The following is a 22,919-nucleotide window of genomic DNA, read 5'->3' as shown; positions in this document are numbered from 1 at the left end:
GGCTAAGGGGCCTTAAGAGCTCACCAGTTCAGCACATTGACTTGAGAAATGAAGACATCTAAGCGCAACTTGATTTTAAAAATCTTATAAGAAAACTTCATATTTCTTTGCAGCCCATCCCAAAATATAACACACTTCATTCAAGAAAGCTGTCCCTTGCCTAACCCATAATGCTCATTCTGTGACTGGCTTATTACATCCATGGGGACAACATGCAGCTTTCAGCCCATGTGGTGGCAGGGACTTTCTTCCTCACTTCCACAGTCCCTGCTCTGAAAGCCAATCTGTGGATTAGAGGTCCAATTACTTGACACCCACACTTTGGAAATCCCCATCTTTGAACCTAATTTCTTTATTGTGGTGAAATTCCTTTATGTCTCTGTAAAGCACATGAATTTAAAGCTTTTCAGGGTTTCTCAACAAACTTAGATTCTCATAAACTTTTTTTCAATAACATCTATCTCTGAAAGACTGATATGGTTTGGATGTTTCTCCCCTCCAAATCTCATGTGAAATGTGATTCCCAATGTTGGAGGTGGGGCCTGGTGGGAGGTGATTTGATCATGGAGGCAGATCCCTCATGAATGGTTTAGCACCATCCCTTTGGTGATGAGTGACAGCTGGCTGTTTAAAAGAATCTGGGAGCTCCCCTTCTCTCTCTCTTGCTTCATCTCTCACCATGTGACATGCTGGCTCCCCTGGCCTGCCATGAGTGGAAGCTTCCTGAGGCCCTCAGCAGAAGTAGATGCTGGCACTATGTTTCATGTTCAGTCTGCAGAACTATGAACAAGTTAAACCTCTTTTCTTTATAAATTACTCAGCTCAGGTGTTTCTTCACAGCAATGCAAGAGTGGACTAACACAAAGACCTAGACTATAAAACTGGTAAAAGTGAAGGCTGCTAAGAAGAACCCCTAATGTAGCAAATGAAGCTCTATTGTGTGCAAATTTCAAGGAAGGCTATGATGGAGGAAAATGTTGGAGGGTGTTACTTTAGTGAATAATGAAACTTTCTTAAGGGAAAGACAATCATGATTCACATTAGAAAAGTGAGCTCCCATTTATAACAGTCTTGTAGATTGGAATAAAAGAGAAGAACAACACATGTGTTAAGTGATGTCTTTCACTATTCCCAACAACTTTCAGAACTAGGTATTATTATCCCCAATTTACAGATGAAAAGACATCATGCAACTCACCCATACTTATATGGCTAAAAGAAATTACAAGAGAAGCTAGTAGAAAATACTTTGAATGGTCAAATAAAATCACCTAAGAACTTCTAGAAGATTACTTCAATAACAGGCAGTGAGGGTTGGAGGGGAGTCGGGAGGGGTCTTTAAAGGCATGGCTCCCTTAACTGAGCTCTCTAGGGCAGGGGTCAAAGAAGAGTTGCTGGATCGTTCCTTCTTCCTTGTGCTTGGAGAAAAGGAGTTAAGGAAGAATCTGCCCACATCTGGTAGCTCCCCAGATCCTGGTCTCAAGAACTGAGAATATTTCCAGGAATAAATTTAAACTTACATTCTGTTTGCCTAGAATAAAAAAAAATAGAGAAAAGAAATTAAACTTTCTAAAGTGAAAATGAGTTAGGATCCTTGACTATTTAGCAGTGGTGATCAAGGTAACCAAATCATACCAGTATCTTTGAATACTGTGCTAATTGCTTATTATTTACAGTGGTGGACTTTAAATATATAGACTAGAATTCTTCATTAACGGAGCTAAAAGCCAATTATGTGTGCATGGAAAATATACTGCAATTGCTCCTTGAAAAGAGTAAAGCCCCCTGTGGATAGCAGGTGGATAGAAGCAAGGCTGTCCTCTAAACTTGTGTGAAGGAAACCAAAAAACAGGCATAGTGTGGAGAGGTGCGGAAATGGGCACGTTCAGAGCTGGCCCTGCATGCCCAGGTCTGTAAAGTGACCTCATTCATGGTCACTCTCGCTGTCTGGGCCTCTGCCACCAAGGCACCTAAACTGCAGTCAATCCAGGGTCCTCCTGGCCCCCAGTCTCTCCCAGGACTCCTAGAGTGCCAGTTCCCTCACCAACTTGAAGTCCTGCCAGTCCCTCACCAACAGATCAGCTCCTGCCAGTATCCTTGCAGCAGTTCTGGGACACACAGGCCATCATGATTCGCTACCCTGGATAGTCTCAGCTCCAGGCCAAATATCACCCAGCACTCTACCTTTCACTTGACCTCCAATCACACCATTCATAACCCACCAGCATCTCCCCCACTCCACTCCACCTTCTGCAATGCCAAGAAATAATATCCCCAAACTCACAAATCTGTTTCCCAGTTCCAAGCCTGTTCTTATGCTGTGCTTTCTACCTAGGATGACTTTTTGTTCTTCTTTACCTGAGTTACTCCAGCTCTGGAAAATCCCCTGGCTGAATTAGATAGCATATTATAGCATATTAGTACATCCTCCACACAACAGGTAAGAACCTGTGCACACTGACCCTGGTGCACCTACCTCCCCCAGGAGTCAGTGAGACCTGAGGGGGCTGCAGGGCATCCCTGGAGTGGTGCATCCACAGTCCACATAGCTACTTCACAGCCTGCCTTGTGCCCAGCACATGGACCTCCCTGTGCCCAGGTCCCACCATGTGGCCAACCTGGAAGAGAGATCTCACCTTTGTGGCCTGCATGGAGTATAAATTCACACTGTCGAGGCTCACCTGGACTTTGCTTAATTTGTTATTGATTCTCTAGATGTAAAAGAACCACTTTTTCTGTCTTCTTGAACACTGTGTTTTGTTCTATCAAATGTGTTTATTAAAGTTATGCTCTGCTTGTCTATTTTTTTTCAGCCAGGGAGAAGTCACTGACAATGTTTCAGATCAAATTTTTAGACCTCCCTCTCTTTCCATGGCTGTTATAAAACAACATTTTCTCAGTTGACCCTACATGACTTTTGAGGAAAGGAATTTTCTTTTCTTTTTTCTTTTTTTTTTTTTTTTTTTTTTAACTCTTCTGCAATTGTTGAAACACAACAGGTCTCATGACCCATTATTCCTGTTGGGTCTCAGTACACACATGGGGCCCCTCTGTCAATGTGAAGCATGTGGCCCCATTTAGAGTGGGGGTCTGGTCACAGCCAGAGTTCTTGACCCACCCAAGATTAATGGAGCTCTGCTGTGGGAGTAGGATGGAAGCCCATCCTATGGGCTTCACCTTACCACTGAGACAATCACCACCAGGAGGTATTTAAATAAGCAAAATGAGGCCAGGTACAGTGGCTTATGCCTACAATTCTAGCACTTTGGAAGGGTGAGGTGGGAGGATGGCTTGAGCTCAGGACTCAAGGCCAGCAACACAGAGAGACCCCCATCTCCACAAAAATAAAAATGAAAAAATTAACCAAGATTGGTGGCTTGTGCTTGTAGAACCAGCTATTCAGGAGGCTGAAGTGAGAGGATCGCTTGAGCCCAGGAGGTCAAGGCTGCAGTAAGCCATGCTCGCACCACTGTACTCCAGACTGGGTGACCGAGCAAGACTTTGTCTCAAAAAAAGAAATAAAATAAAACAAGCAGCATGAGGATTTCTACTCTCATGGAGCTGGGATATTGAGAAAATGTATCTTAGAAAATGACACTGATTGGTATTATATGACCCAGCAGAAGTAACTGTTTCAAACATTAACCTCTCTGGGCCTCAGTTTTCTTATCTGTAAAATGAGAAATCATACTGGATGACCCCGAGTTGTAAAATTCTACAGATCTGATTCCATGATAGCTCCTAAGGGAGTGATCAAAGCAAATTAGAGGAAATTCAGCTGCATATTGAAAGGGAAAGAGTAGAAAGAAATTGAGAGAAAGGAAGATAACTCCCTGTTGTTGGGAAAAGGCCATCATAGAGCTTCCCATTAATTTCTTCGTCTCTTTCATTCTTCTTCTGTCAACGAAAGCTCTGCAGGGGTTGAAGAAATAAGTGATCAGAGTGGGCTTCAGGAGGTACACATGCTTTCCACAGCAAGTGGTAATTAGAACTGGGGGCATCAAAGAAAGAGGAGATTTTGGTTAATGGGGATAAGGGTAGAATGCCATTCCCAACAGAGAGAGACAAACATCATTCGTTTACAACATTTGGAATCAGTCTCATTGCTTTATATTTATTCCTCATTCATTCATCAATGAAAAAAATGTCTACTGAATGTTAGGTTTGTGCCAGGCGTCCCATTAGCCACTGGGGATATAACAATAAGAAGCTTATAATCTAGTGAGAGAAGCAGAAATTAGAAAATGGTTATTAAAATAAGCAATAATTACATTTGTGTTAACTGCTGTGAAGGAAAATTACAGGAAGCCATGCAAGGGGGTGCAACGGATATACAGAAGATTGTCAGGAAAGACCCTCTGTATGAGTCCATTTTCTGTTGCTATAAAGGAATACCTGAAGCTGGGTAATTTATAACGAAAAGAGGTTTATCTGGCTTATAGTTCTGCAGCCTGTACAAGAAGCATGGCACCATGATCTACTTCTGGTGAGGCCTCAGAAAGTTTCCAATCATGGAAGAAGGTAAAGGAGAAGCAGGCGTGTCACATGGTGAGAGAGGCAGCAAGAGAGATGCCAGGTTCTTTTAAACCACCAGCTCCTGTGTGAACTAATAGAGTGAGACTCACTCATTACCATAAGGAGGGCATCAAGCCATTCATGAGGAATCCCCTAACATGATCCAAATACCTCCTGCTAGGCGACACCTCCAACATTGGAGATCATGCTTTAATATGAGATTAGGAGGGAACAAACATCCAAACATTACCCTCCAAGCTGAGAGGGACAGGTAGATAGAAGTTAGCCAGGACAAGTGTGCACCTTCTGGGAGCAAAGTAGGAGCAGAGCCTCCGGGCCCAGCAAAGGCAGGTACAAAGGCCTCATGGTAGGAAAAGTGGCCTGGTGCCATTGAGGAATGAAGGCTGTGTGACAGACAGCCATAAGAAGTTGGGGGTGGCAGGAACAGGACTGAGAGGAAGAGGAATGCAGTTGAGAATTTTGAGTTTCATCCTGAGTGTAACTAGAAGTCGCTGCTGAGTTAGGGAGAAAAAACACAGGCGATCAGAGCTGAGCTTTTAAAAGCTCTCTCTGATGCACTATAGAGACTGGTTTGAAGGGCAGTCTGAGTGTATGGGCAGGACAACTGGAGGTCATTGTGGGTATCCAGGCAAGAGATGGTAGGTTGGAACACACCAGCAAAAACTGGAAAGATGCTTTACGGGAGAATCCCTAGACCTTCACTGAGCCACAGACTCAAGGGGCCATGTGTCCCCTGAACACTCAGGCATCAGTCCTGCCTCGCCATCCAGGCTTTGGGCTTCCCAGATCCTTAGGAATGATGATTCCTCACCTCTTCCCTCTCTCTTTACTTAAAAAAAGGGGGAATTTTACCAGTCTTGCATGTACTACACTGTAGACGCCCAATTTCCTATTCAGGGCCAAATTTCTTTTACCCAAAGCCTGTGCTGGTTCTAGTTCTGGTAATGTATTCGCACTGCCTGCCCCAAAGTCAATTTCCTAAAGATCTCCATTCAATGGCTGCTTCTTAGCCTCCACTTCTAGGCATTTGACATATTGCTTCTTGTATTCCTTCCTGTAATTATCTCCTCCCATTAAAACAACAGCAAAACACCATGATTTGCTTATCAGATTTGCAAAAAATTTAAAAGATAAAATGTCAAGTCTTGGTAAGAAAGTGGGAAAAAGGGCACTGACCAAGCCTATTGATGGAAGTATAAACTGGTGAAATCTTTTAGAAATCAGTTCAGCAGCTTCAAGTGTGGGCCAGAACTGAAATCAATATGAAGAAGGTAAATCATTTTAAAAATTGTAGTGATAATTAGGTATCTATCTGGGGGGAAAAAAAACATAACTTTTGTTCCATACTTATACCTTACTCCAGAATAAATTTCTGGTGAATCCAAGATTTAAACATTAAAAATGAAACTACAAAGATACTAAAAGAAACCATGGAGAAAATTTTTGTATACTAATTGTGATATGAAACTCAGAAGCCATAAACAAACATATTGATAAATTCATCTCTATAAAATTTTAAAAACTGGCATGACAGAAATAGCCATAAGCAAATTTAAAAGTGGGGGGGAAAGAAAACCTGATAGAAAAAAAAATTATTTGTCACTTATCACTGAGTGTTAATATCCCCTAATATATAAAGACAATCCATATGTCAATAACAAGATAGAAAATTGTGCAAAGGGTATCAACAAACTGTTCATTAAAAAATACACAAATATAGCTCTTAAATATTTGAAAAGATGCTGAATCTCACTCTTCATAAAGTGTGAGTTGTTAATTAGCCACATTATGATACTTTTCGGGGGATGTCAAAGAACAAAAATGTGATAGCACACTGTGTTGGAGGGGACATGGAAGATAAGAATTCTGACACACAAATGGAAGAGTAGCAAATCTGTACAACTTCTATGGAAATTTTGGTTTTATTTATAAAAATTATGACTACATACACCCTTTGACCCAGCAATTCCACTTCAAGGATAATTTATCAGATAAACTTTTATCTACATGAAATTAGGTACACACAAAGTTATCAACTGCAGCCACCGCCACCTCCAGAACTTTATTCACATCCAGAAAACCTACAGGTGGACCACTAGCCTTTGGACAATACAGCAGCCTTCCCAGAATTTGCTGAGTAAGACCTGTGGGAGCATAGTCCTAGTGGAAAGAGAAACCGTTAATTGAACTTGAACTTCTCACCAACCAGTGGTATAGGAGACTCAGAAGAATCCGAAATAATTAGACTAAAAGAAAATAAGGTATAGGACATTTCTCGTACATCTTTATATGAGGAGTAAGCTTTATACTTGCCTCATGCTAATCTGACTGCTGTCCTCCTTTCTTGAACTGGACTCAGCTGGACTCTTCAATATGTCACCTTAGACCCTTTGCTGTCAAGTGGTGAGTGCATAAACAAAATCTGATGTGCCCATACAATGGAACACTATTCCAAAATAAAAATGAATGAAGTACTAGTATGTACGGCAACATGATGAACCTCTAAAACATTATGTTAAGTGAAGAAAACTGTATGTCTCAAAAGACCACATACTGTGTGATTATATACACATGAAATGTTCAGAAGAGGCAAATCTACAGACAGAGAGGTAGGTTAGCATTTGCCTGGGGCCAGAGAGGGAAATGGGGAGTGACTACAAACTGGCATAAAGAATATTTTTAGAAGTGATAAAAAATGTTCTAAAATGAGATTGTGGTGATGGGTTATAAATTCTGTATGTTTACAAAAAAATTACTGAATTGATTAAAATTTTAATACACTTAAAGTGAGTGAATTTATTGCAAGTAAATAATACCTTAATATGGCTTTAAAATAAAACCCCTCTGTTATTTGGTCCAACCCCCACCTCAATATCCCAACAATGCTGGCACGGTCTCCATTATCCACACGTAGCTTGTTAATGGTGACTTCATGCCCCTGCTCATTCTATCCTCTGTACCTTGGATGACCTTCTTATCCCTTTATCCCTGTATCCCAAGTGCCAATCATTCATTCAATCAAACGTGTATGAATGATGCCTAAGTTGAGGCAAAGGTGGCATCTAGAGGGGCTAGGTGGCCAAGGAAGCATCCCTATGACTGATAATGAGGGCCTGGGGAGTATCGGGGTGTGGTCCAAAGACAGTATTAGAATCTTGGGCTCAGGACCCCATTCCAGGACCACTAGATTTTCCAACCTGGAGGTCAGTTGGGTAGTCAAAAGGCCAAAAGCGCTCCCCAAGTTCAACACACCCATGTCATCACCACAATGTGCCATTTGTTCCAGAACAATCCATATCTCCCCATCTGGCCTGTCTGTTGCATTCCCATGACCAATGCACTAGGGCTGGCATTACCTCACGGCCTGGACAGAACATGGAGACAACAGACAGGGCAAGAGATGTCAAGGGCCCAAAGCAGGGCCATATCTTCTCATAGCTGGACAACAGAGCCCATACCCATTTCTGCCCCTCGATGTTGTTGCTGACGTTCTGACTGACCCTGATGTCCTTCTTTTACCTCACCCACATCCCATCTGAACTAAGCCAGAGAAAGGCAGATGTGGCTTGGAAGCCATTCTAGACCATGTTGGTCATGATGTTTTATTGACAAATGGGCCAAGTGAGGCCCAGAGACATTCAATACCAGGACCAAAGTCAGGTGGTGGATACATGGCAGGGCTGGATTCTCTTTGCAGCTCCTTCCTTCAAGGTGGCTACGGTCTTATTTCCTCCATAATTCTTTCCCTGGCTTAGATTTATCTACCATTTTTCTGAATGCATAAAGTATGATTGAGTTTATTCCACACAATTTAGCATTTGATAATATACTGTTTTGAAATATTATTTAATTGCTTCATGTGTGTGACTTTGGTTTCTGCTACCAGGCTGTGAGCTCCTTGAAGACAGGAAATTAAATTTTGACTTATTTATTAGTTCATTTCAACAAGAAAAATAATTCCATGCATTTAGCTTCACAACACTGGAATTATGGAACACTATTTTATTCAGTAACATCTGGGACCACCAGTGAAATCCACTTCATTTTCATCTCACTTTTTATCCTAGGTGATCTCATCCACATACGAGGCTTCAACCATCACGGAGTGCATCACCAACTTGACCTCTCCCCAGCACCCCAGACTTGTATATTCTGCTGCCTGCTGGACGCCTCCTGATAAATACCTGGGATGCACCACCTTGACCTTTGCAGCCCTGATGCAGTCTCACCTCCATCTGAGAATGACACCTTGATCACCCAGTACCAGATGCCTAGGAAGCAATCTAGACTCTGCCCTCTCCATTTTGTTTTGTTTTGCTCCTCATCATAGGAGGTTAACCCTCAAATTCGTCTCCTATCTCCTTCATAGCTCTTCTATTCAGTCTCCCCTTCTGTTTCATCATTGAACTCTCTTTACTCTCCAAGTAACTCTTCCAGTCATTCTCCTTAATTCCCTTGCTCATATGAGTTTTCTAAAATACAAATCCATCTCCCACATGAACCCAATCCTACAGGTTGGGACTGTGTTGGGTATCGCTCCATATTCCCAGTGCCAAGCCCTCAAAATATCCTGGAAGACTGAGGCAATGAGCAGGGCCCTGGCCTGTTCTTTAACTTCTCTCCCTTCTTTACTGCAGGTGCCACCAGGCTAACCTGTCTTTGTGAAAGGAAGAAACAAATCAACCTTGCACAACCAACAGATTATTAACAGCCTTTGAAAGAGCACTATTATTGACACAAATGGACCACCTGTCCTTGAGATAAGCATAATAAAGGAAACAATGACATCCATTAGAAAGTACTTGTTCGGGCTTTCAGACCATGACTTTGATGTATGAGTAAGACACTTTCGGGTCTCTCCAAGATCTAGGTTTGTTAGGCTTGCTTATTGGAAGTCAGAGCTTGCAGATCTATTGCTAGAGTGCCTGTTGACATTGGGACAGTGCATATTGACTATTTGCAGTCTGTCTGATTGTGTGTGTGTGCGCACATGCATGTGCATGTGTGTCTGTGTGCATATGTAAAGCATGCTATCAAAACTCATTTATCTGTATAAACTGTTCCCCTTTTAAAATCATTGTCAGGGGCTCTACCCATTGGTCCATCTACACTACCTTCCAGAACAACCTTCAGCAACTCTGACACATTCTTTATGCCCCAAGAGTGGATTTGAATTTCAGAAACAGGCAAAGGTCATTTGGAACCAAATCTGATTAATGAGATGGATAAGCAAATTAAGAAGTAATATTACTGGTCAAAAGGAAGAGCCACTATAAAATGAAGGTGAGAGATTGGAGCTGATTCCACTCTGTGCCTCTGAAGACAGTTCCAAGCATAAAATTCTGGAAAGATTTTTGATTACTGGCCCCTCCCTGGACTGCTGCAATGTCCCCCATCCCACACAGGCTCACCCCTCTAAGAATGCCCTATGACTATCATGATGCTGCGTCATTATAACCTCCACGAATAAACCAATTCTACAGGGCCTGGCTGGAAAGGGGCACTTCCTCGGGACACCTTTATTTAAGACAGGAATAGAAATAATTGAAATAGGCTTTTTGGCCTCTGTTGGCCTAATAAGATCCCAGCTATTCTGATTTGTTTCAAACCCAACTCATTTATCTCATTTATTTAATAAAGAGTCAAACATCTACTACAGCAGCCCCAAGCAACATTTTAGGAGTTGGTGAAACAGGAGTAAATAAGAGAAAAAGTCCCTGCCCCCATGGACCTTATATTCCAATAGAGTTAACCAAAGGATGAACAAACAAATGAATAATATCAAGTCAGGTAGCATTAACAACTACAAAGAAGCAGGAAAGGAAATAGAGTGACAGCTGGCAGTGGGGTAATCAGGGAAGATCTCCCTTTGAGCTGAGATCTGAATGAAACACAGGAGCTAGCCTGGAGGGTACACGAGGGAGGAGCATCCCAGGCACAGAGGACAACCAGAACAAGTTTCCCAGGGCAAGAAGGTGCCTGGCCCACTGCTGAGAAAGCCAGGATGCCAGCATGGCTACAGAAGATTAAACAGCAAGAGAAACACTGAAAGAGATGAAGCTGTAGAGGTTGCCAGGGCAGGCAGACCCCACCTCTGCCAGTTACAGCTCTGTGATCACAGACAACTTTCTGAGCTTCAGTTTCCTCACCTGCAAAATACTATTTACTTTTCAGGGTAATACGAAGACTGAAAGATCATGGATGCGGAAGGAGCTCATCTAGTGCTGTGCCTGCACATAACTACCATTCACTGAGTACCAATTATTGCCATTATTATTATGATGATCATCATCATGATTATGTTAACCTCAGGATCCACCTCCAGCTGAGTCACCAGGGTGTGGAAATCATCTAGATCCTATATAAATAATCCTACCCTTTGGTCAGCAGAATGCAGGAACTAAAATGCTAAACTCCCTCTCCTTACAGTCACAGAGAAACAACTAGCAGTCCCCTTCCCTTTCCCTCTGGGAATCTCCAGGGCTTCCTCTGAGCTGTTTCATCAGAGCCTCTCTTCTCTCAAGCCAGCAATCTCAGGACCACTGTCAGTCACCAGCTCAGACCACAAGGAGACAAAATTGGACACATCTTACAGGCTCTGGTCCCATTCCGCAGTCTGTTTTTGGGTACAAACTGCTGTTAGGGGAAGCTGCTGTTTTGCAAACAGTTGCTGCCACCGTGCCCTGTGGGACCATAATGGAGCTTTCTGGGCATTGCCCAATCTGGGGAGATGTCTGCCCCTCTGAACAAGAAGTCCCCTGGAGCCCGGGCAGCACACAACTTCACAGAGCCCACAGGAGACCAAAGATTCTTCAGGGCAGCAGATGCACAGGGCTGGGCTGGAGCCACCACTACCAAACCTTCCCCACCAATCAGCCTGGACCCCAAGGACAAAGCTCCTGTGTAGACAGTAGACTAAGCCTGAAAGAGCTTGGATATTAGACAAGCTGGAGGGCTAATTAAAATGTAAAATGTGGTCCGTGGGGCATAAATTCCTACAAGCCCAGAGGGAGCTACCATTTAGTACACCAACCAACCAAGGCAGGGATTTACTCAAAGGCTCCCCTGAGGGCTGCAAGCACCAGCTTACCTTCCAATATGCTTGATTTACCTTCCAGACGTGCTGGGCTGAGAGGACAGGAATTCCCCTCCCCCATCCCCCATTCATTACCATGGCCTGATGTGGTATTCCATTGAGAAAGGTGACCGGCTCAGGGTTGGGGACTCTTTTGAAAGCCCAGTGCCTTGGAAGGGCTTCCATGTTGTAGCAGTACAAAGCAATGAAATCCCTAAACTGTGAACTCACAGCAAAGATGCCCTCCTGGAAATGCATCACAGCAAGGGGATGGGGGTGAGGGACATAACTGGAACATCACAAACATATACATATTGTTTCCCAATGCAATATTTAAGAGCAGAGCTCCACAGAATCTTGGATGGTAGAGAAATGCAGACAATATTGCAACAAGGTCAAGGAGGAGGAAATGTCCCCAAGCAGAGTATATTCAGATTGCTAGGAAGGAGGTTTTTGTGATGATCAAAAAAGGGATGGGGGTTTAAAAACAGCACTGCTCTAACCTTGCCCAACCCAGAATCATGGGGATCCCCATCTTAGCTGGGGGTAAGTTCACAGGATCTGGAATCCACCAGACCCAGCTGTGTAACCATGGGCAAGTCTTTAAATTACTCTGAGCCTCGACTTCCTCCTCTGCAATACAGGGATAGTACCTAATAGTACCTATCTCATAAGGCAATTGTGAGGATCAAATGTGACTTAAGCTTGCAAAGTAATTAAACCCCAGTGAGAGCCCCTTGTGAGCCAGTTATCATGAATATCTGCCCTCTGGGGACACACACTTAGCCTCTCTCTGAGTGCACATCAGTTATGTTTTTCTTGGAAGTCCTCTCTCCCTCCGTGATGTGTATGATCTAAGACTCTTCTGTCTGTCCATCAGCACCTGTGCATCTATCACTGATATATGCGCGCGTGTGTGTACGTGTGTGCAAGTGCAAGTGCAGGCAGCGGAGGTGTTGGCCGTGGCCCTCCCTTGGGTATGCATACCATCGGAAAGCCGTGTGAGCGCTGGTCAGCTCTGTCCACTGCTTAAAGACCCTGTGACTATAGAACCACACTACTAGAGGGCAAGGCCAGCAGGGCACGAGGTCTGAAGGGTGCACACCCCTTTACATTCTGGCATATTTCACACCCAGGTTTCTACCAGCATGCTAGGGAAAATACTGCAGGCTTGGGTCTGGGCAGGGGCTCCCTATCTATAGGCCCCTGGGCCACTGTAACCTCCAGCAGGCAGCAGCATTGCGTACCAGGCCCTGCCTGGAGTGGGGTCCTCAGCCATTATGACAGCTGCTGCTGCTGTTGACACTGCAACAGTGACAAATTCATCCTTCTGACAAGATCCCTTTAAATAATTCACAGGGAGCTAGGGATTAAGACACTGTTTCTCTCTGTCTCTGTTGAGATTTAAAACACCTCCAGCTGGGGTATTTAAAGAGAGTATAATGGGCTGCCCCTCCTGGGTCTCTCCTCCCCCTTTCCTCCTTTCCCATTTCCCCAACTCATCACCCACCCCACCAGCCAGCCCTATAACAAGGAGGTCCAGAAAACAAGAAAGGAAAAAAAAAAAAGGAGGGAACCAGTGCTTGGCTGGTCACTATGGCAACGGCGGCAGGGTATTCAGCTGCCATTATTGCAGTGCCTCACACATGTGATTATCTTAAGCTGTCGATTGAATGTGGTTCTCACTGCTGCCCAACACGGCCTTGGGGGTGGGAGCTGGAGGCCCCAGGCCCCAGGCCCCAGCTGCTTAATACTGCTATGCCCAGGCCTGGACTCCATTGATAGAGGAGCAGAGAGTCACCCCTGGGAGAGACTGATGGCATTTCCCTTCAGCTTGGAGGGATTTCTGCTCAGAATGTATAGCAGAGGCCAGCCTCAAGCTGGCCCATCGTGCTGGGTTACAGGCTAGGGAAATGGGCTCCTCATTCCATGAGCTCGGGAAGTTTTGACTGAGCATGAGCCATGCTGGCTGGGGCCAGCCAAAGCTGCCTTGGAGACAAGAGAGCCAGCCATGGGAGAAGGAAGGGGCGGGGCCTCTGGCAGGAGCTCTTGGCTTCATTCCCATTCTCAGGATGGAGGCAATTCCCAGTCTCTGGGTGAAAAAAAAGGCACATCTGGCCTCAAGAGAGGACACCCCCACCACATCCTGTGTGTTCTCCCAATTGGGTGGGAATGTGGCCACCATGTGTGATCCACTTACGGGGACTGCTTTTTCCTGGGACTTTAGATGCTGAAGCTTGGCCCTAAGAAGCCTGCAGAGAACTCTGCCTCCATTGAGAAAAAGTATTCCACTCCTTTGCCTCCTGGACTTGGTTTCCCAGGTGCAAGAATATTCTTCAAATGACACGACCCCTGGTTAACCCCAATAGACACACTCTGATTTTTCCAATGCGTCCTTTAAAATTCAGCTCCCATATTAAGCCTCTCATGACAGCTATGCTCAGGCCAGCAATGCACACAGTGGGGCCACCATTACTTTCATCTGGGACCAGGACTGTTCCAAATGGCAGAGATCAGTCTGGCCTTCCCTGCATTTGCATCCCACAGTCAGCCCTGTGAAGATATGGCCAACCATACACAGGTGCCCATCACCTGAGGCACCACTCACCTGGGTCACCCCTGCCTTGTTACATAACGAACTGCTTGCACCTAAATGCAAACGTGGACCATTACCATTTGCCACATTGGTTTAAAGGCAAAGCTCTTGATCAGCAAATAAGTCAGAATCTTGACTCCTACATTTGTCATGTAGGCTGTCCTTCGCGACACTGGGAAATGTATTGGACATGCCTATCTCCACTAGAAAGAGCAACAAGTGGGACAGCATGCATGGAGATGAGGATGTGCCACGATGGGACCCCAGTCCCATTCTATTGGCAGAGCAGCGTCTCAAATGGTGGAGGGGTGCGTTCAGCCCCACTGGCACTGAGGACAATGGATGAGACAAAGGAGATCTCTGGAGCCCCTCACAGCTCTCCCTTCCCTTCCCAGCAATTCTCACTTCCTGAACACTTGTCAGGACCTAGGGGGTGGGAGGGAATCCTCTTGGGCTCCTCTATCACTGCCTGGACCCGGACATACACATGGACCACCTGTATCCTCTTGAGGATCCCTGGCCAGGGCTCACCTGCTCCAGGTTCCTCTTGGACTTGCTGCTGTTTGGTCCCCCAACCCCACACTTCCCCAAACCACCTCCTCTACCTCCCCCCATAGAGCTTACTTTAAAAAATGATTTATCAGGTGCTTATCACATGCACAACTCACTGGTTTGCTACTTTAAAAAGCTACACTTTTTCTTTTTGAACATTTGCCCCTCCTTATTCCCACTCCTCCCCACCGCAGCTCCATTCTCTGGTTTCTCAACAGTCTGTGAGTCTGAGTTCGTCTCCTCACACTCCTTGAGGGGCAAAGATACAAAAGTGAGCTTTGTGGTCAGACAAGCCTAGGGTCAGTCTTAGAGGCACCCCCACCCAGTCCTGGAACTTTGGATAATGGCTCTTTGGAAACAGAACTTTGGAAATGGGAGAGATGCCACCTTCCTTCCTTGCAGTGTCCCGGTGAGAAGTGAGGTCATACAAGTAAAGCTTGATGCCTGGCACACCGTTGGTATATAATTAATGGTGACGATTAGTGTAACAGTTATCATTATTAATAATAACACTGATATTAATAACAGGGTGTGCTCTCTGACATTGTTCATGTGAGAATCACAACCTACCATGCTGATCTTGTGTCTCCAGGGGCCCTCCTTCATCACTTCCCACCCTCATCCCATGCAAGTTAGGTCTTTCGAACAAGAGTCCGTTGTTACCACTAGTACTAGTCAGGGTAAGTGGTACTACACTGAGCCTTACAGTTTACAAACAAAGGTAAACACAATGTAATCCCAATCACTCTATAGATAAGATCTTATATTACCCATGTTATAAAGGCAGCATATGTACTTAAAGAGGTTGAAGAACTTAACAGAAAATGCAAATAAGTCCAGGACATCAGATCCCAAATCGTGGACATGATCCTTCATACTACTGAAAGTATAGTGGGATTTTGGCCAACTTATTCTAACGCTTTTGCACATAACTGGAAGTAAGGCCAAAGCCAACATCCCAAGGCTGCCCTGTTCCTGCAGAGGCTATAAGTTCCTCCTTCCGGGAACCAGGCTCATCTTCTGACAACCCTGATCCTCCCTTCTTCACCTGTTTTCCTCCTGTTCGTCTTATCCTCACTCTCCTTCTAATGCTTTGTCTTTCCCAATAATACGTTTCTTTCCTTCACCAAGGTCACCAGTGGGAGTGCTGTGAGTTCAGGCTGTCAGGGCAATGCTGACCCTCCTCAGTTCCAACCCAGTGCCTGCGTCAGGAGCCCTGTGTCCTCTCCTGCCCTGGAGAGCCACTTGTCCTTCAATTTGATAAGTGCTGTCATCAAAGGGTCAGTCCTCAGGCTTACATGCTAGTTGCATAAAGGTTTCCAAGATTGGGACAAAGGGCGTAGTGGGGCAACTGTCCTCTTGGGGAAGGTTTTAGAGAAGTGGAAAGACACCTGTCTGGACCAACAAGGGTTAAGCATTCCTCCAAGAGGAGGAAGGTGGGCTTGGGTAACCTCTGGAATTCCCTCCCAGAGTCTGTGGACAGAAATGTCTCTGCTGTGTTGATGAATGAGTCTATGAGCCATTTCCAAGAGCAAGAAAATAAATCTGCCAGACAGTAAGGTTCTGGTGAACCACCACAACTCCCAAAGTTGTTTAATACAGCAAGCTAGAGAAGCTTCTGTCTCTCTCTCTCTCCCCCCCCCCGTCCACTCCCCTCCCCCCACCCATACCGCACACACACAAAGTCATATCCAATATATTTCTGCAATCAGTGTAATGATTGACATTCTACTCTACAACACGGGTCATCTGTGGCATCCTATTCACCTTTCTGTTAAATGCATACACATGTCCACAAAAACAGTCTCATAGGAAAGCCCCATGAGGGCAACCACAAGCGATGAAGCCAGGCAGAATAGTGACCTCACTGTTCATCTGGCCCAATTCTCCTCCCCTGGGGATCCATTGAGGTAGGTCCACCCATGCACGGCCCTGGAGTCTCTTCCCAGAGCAGCATCTGAATCTCGTGGCCGCCGCCTTCCGTCTCCTGGAGGAGGACCTGCTTCCTGGCTCTCACCCGAGCCCCTCAAGCCTTTGTCTATCACTGTCTCTGTCAGGCAGGTGATTTTAAACTTCCATTCCTAAAAGATGCATATTATATAAAAAATGTTTTAAGTGCCTCGGGTGTTTTGTTCCTCATTGCTTCACAGAAGTGACATTAATAGCCAGGGAAGAGCTCTGCTGAGTGCAATTATGGAGGATGTTTCAGGTATGAAAGCTGTTTTGAGCCTGCTAATGTTTCCTAATTACAGGCCTTTTGGTAGAGAGAGAAAAAGATAAAGAGTGGGTGGGAGGCCTAGGGTGGGGAGCTCTGACTTATCTCAGTGGTTTACCTGAAGAGGGAATAGGAGGGGAGGGAATGAGGGAGGGAACAGGGAGGTCAGAGGCCCAACAGCAGGGGAGGCTGGGCCTCTCTGTTGAGAAAGTGGTACTAATTCCCAGGGAACAGCTCAGAGAAAGAATACCACCCATGTATCTTACTGTGAGAAAAAAAAAAAAAAAAAACCTTTTGCAGACTGACTGAGCCTAAATTTAAGGAGGCTCAGTCTGGGAGTTCCTTCTGGAACTCAGCCTCTGAAGATACCACGGTGGGTAGCATTTCATTGGGAAAGACAGTGGAGCATAATTGTTGGCAGGAGAGCCAGCCTCCAGGAAGTTAAAGGTCAGCATTGGCACTTTTTCACCATGAGACCTTAGGCAATTTACAAGCTGCTCCGTGCTTTAGTTTCCTCATCTGTAAAATGGAGCTATTGTGAGGATTAATGTGTGCCTGGCTATAAGGCACTTAGGGTCTGTCATACAGTGATAGATTTTTTTTTTCCTACCTAGTCCATCTTTCTGTTACCTATATCCTGATTCCCTCTGTTACTCTCTCCTGCCTTTCTCCCTGGCCTTCCAGTAGGCTCTCCACAACACAGGAATGGACACAGGACCTCAGTGTCAATTTCCTCCCCAGGGGATGGTCCAGAGTGAGCATGAGAAGGATTCACGCCAAGCCAGCCAGGCCCACTCAGAGCTAATTCCAGTGCTTTTGCTGGGGGACCCAGGACGGGATGTCTGCTCTTCTCCAGGGCATACAGATGAAAGAGGCTATAAGGGCTAGAGCTACTGCAGGCAGACATCTTATGACCAAGAAGAACTCCAGTATGGAACTTACACTGTGGGAGTAGAGAGAGGAGAAAAAAGGATGGGAAGACAGAGAGAAAAGAGATAAAACAAGAGGGTGGGGAGGAGGGATCAATTGATGACCACCCAAACTTGAAGCCACACCAGCCCCTGGACCATTCAGTTTCATGAGCCAACCTATCCTTCGAGGCTGGGTTTTGCTTTTCTGTCATTGGCCATCAAAAAGCCCTGACAGATACTAAAGCATAGAATGAGAATAGCTTCCAGCAATCAGCGCTCAGGTCCAAAGCTCCCAGGTCCCCATTCAGTGGTGCCTGTCTGAGAAATCATGGCCAGCCCCATTACCTTCTTTTGACCTTCTGCCTCTGGCATGTCCTGAAATTCAAATGTGGTGAACTTCTATTCACAAAACCATTTTGCCCAGAGCTAAATTTCTCTTGGATTTTTCTAATCTAGCTCGGGCTTTTCTGTCTTAATAAGCATGATTGAATCATTAAAGGAAGAAAAGAGAAAATTCAGCCCTCCAGAGGGTTAGTGATGTGCTAGCATTTCCTAAGTGTTTACCAAGAAAAACTTTTTACTGATATTGCTTCATATATGACAGAGTTATCATCCTTACCCCATTGAGCAGAAGTGAAACCTGAGACCGAAGGAGTCTAAATAACAGGCCCAAGATCACACAGGCAGGGAGTGCAGACCCAGAAAAATAGCCAGTTTATTTGATGCCAGGACCTGAGGCCTTAACTGCTCCTCCATAAAGGTCTTACCCATCAGACCAGATAAATTGTAATTGATTTTGCTTGGCCTTGGAATGGATGAGGTGTTATTAGAGTGGGTTTCTCTTCAGAGTGTACTTTCCTGAGTCACTTGAGGTGGGCAGCTGGTGGGGGATCTGACAGGGACTGAGGAGACAGCCAGGGACTGCCAAATGGCCTAGACAGTGCACACATAAACAACCAAGCAGCAGCTGTGCATTCGGCCTGCGCGCCGGTACTCATGGGCATGCATTTCGTATCAGGAGTTAATTACCAAACACGGACATTCAAATACATGTTGTTCCCTTCACAGTAGCCTGCTCTGAAGCTCTCCATTCAGTCTAATAATCCTCCCATTATTGAAAGTGTTTCCAGAACTCTAGAACTGCTTACAGAAGCACAGGGTGAGATCAGCTAATTTAACTTCATACATATATACAAACACATACACACACACACACACACACACACACACAAGCATATGTACACAGACACACACATATATACACATACATATATACATTCATACACATATATACAGATACACATATATACACACTATATACACATGTATATGTATACATACATGCAGACACATAGCACATATATACATATATACAAACATAGACACATATATACAGACATATAGACACATGTATACATATACACACAAATATATATACACAATATATACACGCACACACACATACTTACATTTCTACAGATATATATATGCACACACACACACACGGAGCACACATGAGCCCAGCTCACTCATCCTGAAGGTTCACGAGGCTTGGCTTTGGACTTCCTTCCTGTTTTTCCTCTATCACATCCCCCTTCCTATGGTGAAGATCTGCCAGTGTTACAGTAGTCAACAGAGCACGCCATGGGCCCTGAAGGTGGTTCCACAGCACAGCACAGGAGGTGGAGACTGGAAGCCCTCACGGCACTTTTTTGAAAGTAAGAACTCAGGTAAATGTTTACACATAAGCCACACATCTCACCAACACAGAAACTTACACACACAGAGGCCAATGGTGGCCCAGGTACAAATGGCCAGTGAGCCCTGGCCAACCACTTCAAAAGTAAAAGAACTCTGGACTGAGATTTCCAACAAGCAAGTTAAATAAGCCTCTTGATCAGAGGGACTAGGTTTACCTTTCTAATCCATCACAGCCGGGGGCTGAAAGCAACGGGGGACTTTCTTCTGCCTGTCCTGGTCCCCTTTATCGTGCTTATCTCAGGAGAAGTGGCTCCATGTGCATCACTAATTATGCTCTTTAAAAAGATATTGACCACCAATTGGGTGTTACGAGGCCTACAACAAACATGTTACAGTGTATTTGAGTTACAGTACACCTAAATTGAGTGTCTCCTAAGTTTAGGGGTCTGGGTTGGAGATGCAGACAAGTATCAAGAATGATCGTTATTCATTTATTCAGTCAGTCAACAAAACATTAATCTGATCCTGTCCTATGCCAGGCTGGTGCTGGGCACCAGGGACACAGAGAGGGAGCTGACTCATTCTCTGACCAGTGCAAAAGACTGACACATCAACAGATATTTAACTTACAGAGTGAAGGACAGTATGTTAGAGGTTGGTACCAAGACCCCCAGGCTTAAATAAATGGGGGACCCACCCCAGCCATGGTGGGAGGAGCATCCAGGAGCGTCCCAGAGGGGCTGAGAACAAAGCTGACACCTGAGAGATAGAGTGTCGGGGAGAAGGAACAGAGTAGGGAGGCCAGGGAGCATCTAGGAACTGCAGCAGAACTGGAGGTGCAACCAGAAAGACTACTGTTTACAAAGCACTACCCATGGCTGGGCACGGCACTGACTGTTTATCCACGGGACCTCTCTGAACTCCCCACTGCCTAGAGGTCCAGAAATGTAAAGGTTAGGGAATCTTTCAGGGCAGGGTTAGAAGCCATCCCAAAAAGGTCACCAGGGGTTGTGGTGACGGTCCCTGGGACAGCTCGTTAGTGGGAGCTCAGCCTCTCCCTGGCATTTGTTACTTTGTAAATGTGTTTGTTACCTTTTTCCTCTGTTCACCAGGTAGCCCCTGATTTAGATTAAACCTAAAGGCCTTCAATGAAAGGCAGGGTGCTGCAATAGACTATAAAGCAGCAATTTTAATCTGGGAACACTTTCTGGTTTTGCCATGTAATATTGCTTTCCAACAATAAAACTGGGAATGATCTGTGGGCTTTGTGTAGATGAGTGGTCCAACCCCTTCTTATATCTAGTAGTTCTCAAGTACAGCAGCAAAGGCACACACAAAGCCCCATAAAAGGAAGAGTCCCTTGGCCTCTCTCTGGGTCTGGGAAGCCTGCCACACAGGCTATGCACTGTGGATGGGGCCCATTGCAATGCCAGCTGGGCCCCTGGCAGCATTGTGTGACTCCTCTGGATGAGGCAAACCCAGTTCCTTTGAGGCCTCCAGAACAATGCCACCCACCATCTCCACCTTAAGCATCCACACGTGGTGTCCTGACTGCAGAGAAACAATCTGAGGACATTCCCTCCTGTTTGGGCTGACAGTCCATCTCCCTCCCCAATCTTCTCCACACTAGGTCTCAGAAAAAGGTGAACCCCTGCTCTCCCAAGCCTCCTGGCTTCTCAAACACCTGAGCTCCTCAGTGCCATGAAGTTCATCCTCCTCTGCTCCAGCAGCTCACACGGTGATCCACTCAGAGCCTCTTCATCACCCGGAAGAGCTCTGTGTGTCTTAAATCTGATGTCAAGGTGCCAGGTCTTCCTCCAGTCCCAGCCATGCCATCACATCTGTTCTTTAGCCTCACTGAGACCTACATCTGGGGCCCCTGGGCTGGTCACACCAGTCCTCCTGGCCTCACTCTCCTTCCTGTGGGATAGATGTCATGAAATAAGGTGCCAGCGTCCTCAGTCCCTGGCCCCTTCAGTCCCGCCATTTTTTCCTGTGCAACCAGAACTCTGATGATCCCACTGCCACAGCTCTTCCAGGCAGTCAGGCAGCTGAAGGAGGCCTATAGATCAGGATCCTCATGCGTGCAGTTGTCAGCCACAATCCAGCTCTTACTCCTGGCCATATTCCTCCAAAACACGGCCAGCCTCTCTGCAGCTCTCAGTAGCAGTTCCTTTTGTGCCCTCTCAACACCTGCTACCCGGACTCCACATGCCTCACCCTCCAAACCTCACTTCCAACCCAGAGAGAAGATACGAAGCTGAGAGGAATTTTCTATTCCATGGCTCTGTCATGTCAAAACTGAGCACTCTCAGCTCTCCGTAGGCGCCTTTATCTGTGTCTTGCTATTTCAACAGGAAAAGAGCCGTTTCCCTGGGAAAGGCAAATGCGCCCACAGCCCCTTGTTCCCTCCATCTACCAAGCTCTGTCCCCCCTCCCCTTACCAATTGCTGTCTCCACTGCCCCACCTCCTACTGACTCTTCACCTCTCTGCTTTCTGGCTTCCCGCCCTGGGCCCCTCTGAAACCCTCTGTATACTTAACCTCAGGGTTTCCGGCAGCTAAACCCAGTGGAAATGTTTAACACCTAGAGGCATTTGCCACTTTTGTGCCCTCCTCCCTGACACACTCTTCTCCTGGCTTCTAAAACTGGACCCCCTCTTGGTTTTCTCCTGCTCCCAGCCCACTCTTTCCCAGTCTCCATGTCAGGTTCTATTTGGCACTTCAGTGCAGGTTATCCATCCAAAGCTCTCAACTCTTTCCCCTGTGGACACTCCCCTGGGAGACTGCAGCCACGCCCCAGGCTCCCATCTCACTGACATGTGGCCGCCTTCTGATTCCATTGCCCCAAAGTCAAATGCTGACGGCACACCTTCCCGTGGGTGCCTCAGAGACGCTTCAAGCTTGACAGGTCCCAGATTGACTCATCCTCTTCCCACCCAAGCATACTCCTCCTCCTGTGTCCTCTGACTTCAAGGATGGCACCATCATCCACCCACTTGCTCAAGTCAGAAACTTTCAACAGTGAAACATTGAGTTAGGTAGTGAACTAGGTGTAAGCTGCCAATGATGAACAAATGCACAGAGTCCTGGCCACCCTGGAGGTTATAATATGGCTGAAGGGGGGCTAGAAGTGAATCAAATTCTAACACAGAGAGATGTAAACTTTGGGACTATGTATTGTGCTATCAGTAAAGCTCCCTGGCACTGAGAAGACCTGTGATGGGGACTCTAACATGACTGGGATGCAGAGAGCATGTCCCTGAGGATGGACACGAGCAGAGATCTGAAGATGATAAAAGGAGAAGTCAAGAATCACTTCTGGTTTCTGGCC

The 22,919-nt window shown here is 45.7% G+C and overlaps 2 protein-coding genes across 4 annotated transcripts in view; one reads left to right on the top strand and one right to left on the bottom strand.

Moving 5' to 3' along the window:
- ANAPC13 (anaphase promoting complex subunit 13) overlaps positions 1 to 22,919 on the top strand; it is a 1,014,760-nt gene that overhangs the window by 549,365 nt on the left and 442,476 nt on the right. The gene's annotated exons all lie outside the window — the stretch shown is intronic.
- Positions 1 to 22,919, bottom strand: part of EPHB1 (EPH receptor B1) — a 456,164-nt gene that overhangs the window by 299,968 nt on the left and 133,277 nt on the right. The window lies entirely within an intron of this gene.

The sequence above is a fragment of the Macaca thibetana genome, chromosome 2, assembly GCF_024542745.1.
Source record: "Macaca thibetana thibetana isolate TM-01 chromosome 2, ASM2454274v1, whole genome shotgun sequence".
In the NCBI taxonomy this organism is placed as follows: Eukaryota; Metazoa; Chordata; class Mammalia; order Primates; family Cercopithecidae; genus Macaca; species Macaca thibetana.
Note: the sequence above shows the minus strand (reverse complement) of the source record. Positions and strands in the feature narration are given on the sequence as shown.